Source organism: Schistocerca nitens, chromosome 4 (genome assembly GCF_023898315.1).
Source record: "Schistocerca nitens isolate TAMUIC-IGC-003100 chromosome 4, iqSchNite1.1, whole genome shotgun sequence".
Taxonomy (NCBI): Eukaryota; Metazoa; Arthropoda; class Insecta; order Orthoptera; family Acrididae; genus Schistocerca; species Schistocerca nitens.
In genome coordinates this window covers 278,635,166-278,637,868 of record NC_064617.1, presented here as the reverse complement: position 1 = coordinate 278,637,868, position 2,703 = coordinate 278,635,166, and the positions used below count along the sequence as shown (strand labels likewise).

The window sequence follows — 2,703 nt, the reverse complement described above, 5'->3', positions numbered from 1 at the left end:
ACCTGGCAGCAGACATAAGAAGGCGAAGATTAAAATTTTATGGACATGTCACTAGACTTCCCCCCACACGACTCACCAACAGAATTCTCACTTACATAGAAAAAGTCAAATCAACAACACCTTGGATTAGCCAAGTAAAATTAGATTTACAAAAAGCAAATATTGAACTTAAAGATGTCAAAGATAGAAAAACTTTTAGAAATAAGGTGGAAAAGTGGAATGTATTGTCGGAGAAGGAAGCACTAAAGAGACCAGGAACAAAATGGACAGAAGAAAGAAAAAGAAAACATGGAGAACGAATGAAAGAAGTATGGAAGAAACGACGTCAGAAAGCTTTGCGTGATCCTTCTGGGTCCATTCGCGATAAGTAAGTAAGTATATATATATATATATATATGTGTGTGTGTGTGTGTGTGTGTGTGTGTGTGTGTAAAATATGTGAACTAGTGAACTATGCGCAGGAAGTTAGTGTCGAATAAATCCCTTGTTTCTCAATGGTTATCGGTACATTGCAGCGTAATGTTGAAGGTCTGTAGAAGATGAGAATTAAGTATAAGAACTAATTACATGATGTGTCTCTGGACCACCTACTGTGAGCACTCGGCACGCTAAGAGAGTAACGGGTTATGGAAACGTCGGAGGCGCGGCAACCACAGCACTGTGTGAGCACGGAACAGCAGCCGCCAGGACAAAAGTCATGAATAAATGCATGCAAACACCGGCAACGCATATTTAAGGCTGCAGTGTTTCCGACCTTGTTCGTCTGTCGCCAATTTGTCCGTTCCGAATGCACTCGGGACTGTGTTATTGCCGGAGAGCACTTTGCATTTCGACCAATACGTCACTCGTTACTTTTTTTTTACGTGGTGACCGAGTTTCGTGATGCGGTCTTTCTGGAATATGGCACGTGTCAACGCAGTTCTAACCGTTAACTTGCTATTGTAGGGTCTCTAAAACTCGTCTGTTTTGTTTATCTCAATCAATGCCGCAGACATATTTCACCGCATACTGCTCGATAAGTACCTAAGGGAATCGTATTTTACAGGCAGAAAAATCTGTGTAACATATGAGTACGCAGACTTTCAAGATGAGATCACTTGTGTTATCTTTTCAAGTTATCAGAAAAAATGCTTCGCGATGACGTTTAAGAAACTTGTTGGAATGACGCTTTAAGACAATATAGTCACTAGAAATTAGAATTATATTAATGCCTTCAGCTGCTGACGGGTATTGATATATATCAACGGGGGCAGGTGAAAATGTGCGCGCCGACAGGGATTCGAAACCGGACATGTCCGAAAGAACAGACACCATATCCATATAAGTATATAGTCACTCTATCGATAACGTGAGAATTGTGTGTCATACGATTTGACTACTTGATTTCTGGATGTTGACCAATATCTAAGAAAATAAATAAGAAACTGGACCTGAAATATGTTAAACTTCGCCGGCCGGTGTGGCCGAGCGGTTCTAGGTGCTACAGTCTGGAACCGCGTGACCGCTACGGTCGTAGGTTCAAATCCTGCCTCGGCCATGGATGTGTGTGATGTTCTTAGGTTAGTGAGGCTTAAGTAGTTCTACGTTCTAGGGGACTGATGACCTCAGCCTATAAGTCCCATAGTGCTCAGAGCCATTTCTTGTTAAGCTTCTTTTGTAAGGCATTTCTTAGGAACTATAGGTTATGTTATAGAACGCATTACAGTTTCCATTCACACCAAGCGTGCAATATACATCTTGTGCTGTTTTCCACAAGCAGGCCTTTGAGTCCTAAGCTGCGTTTTCATTTACCAACGTATCACTCATTCAATTTTCTTTTTTTTTTTTTCATCTTTTAATCTAGAAGCCAGTTTAGCTGAAGCCCGACTTGGCTTCCCAGAAGGCAGGAATGGAAGAGAAGCTATCCTATGACTTCGCAGTGTAACTGAAGAAAGCCTTAACGCCAACAGGAAACCTGCATAGCTTTCGTTCATATGAGGAAAGCATTCGACACTGTCAACAGGCACAAATCTATTGGAAGTTTCCACATGATTAAGTTAGACTGTAGAAAGAGAAAAATAATTAATATACACCGATAATAAAGATAACACACTATCTGAAACAGGCCTTGAAGGCCCAACGGTACCGACCGGCCGCCGTGTCCTCCTCAGCCCTTAGTCACTGGATGCGGATATGGAGGAGCATGTGGTCAGCACACCGCTCTACCAGCCGTTGTCAGTTTTCGTGACTGGTTCCGCTACCCCTCAGTCAAGGAGCTCCTCAACTGGCCTCACAAGGGCTGAGGCACCCTGCTTGCCAACAGCACTCGGCAGACCTGGACGGTGGCCCATCCAAGTGCTATCCAAGCTCGACAGCGCTTAACTTCGGTGACCTGACGGGAACTGGTGTTACCACTGTGACAAGGCCGTTGGCAGAGTAAAGATAAAAAATACACAAAAAGGAGCAAGGAATTCTTAAAGGGGTTAGACAAGGATGCAATCTGTTATCATACCTGTTCAACATCTACAAAGAACATCTAATAAATCAGTGCAAAGATCGTTATTCAATTATCAGAATAAATGTACAAAGGATGCAGGTGCTCAGGTGTGCAGACGACATAGCTGCGGGAGCTCCGCATGAAAGAAGTCTGCGAAGAATTTTATAAGTTATGGATTCAGTACTAAGGGTTGAGTACAAAATGGAAAATATATCAAACAAGACAGA

The 2,703-nt window shown here is 42.6% G+C and overlaps 1 pseudogene; it reads right to left on the bottom strand.

The window, feature by feature from the left end:
- Positions 1–2,293: 2,293 nt before the first annotated feature.
- LOC126254002 (5S ribosomal RNA) lies at positions 2,294–2,412 on the bottom strand (annotated as a pseudogene).
- Between the last annotated feature and the right edge of the window lie 291 nt (positions 2,413–2,703).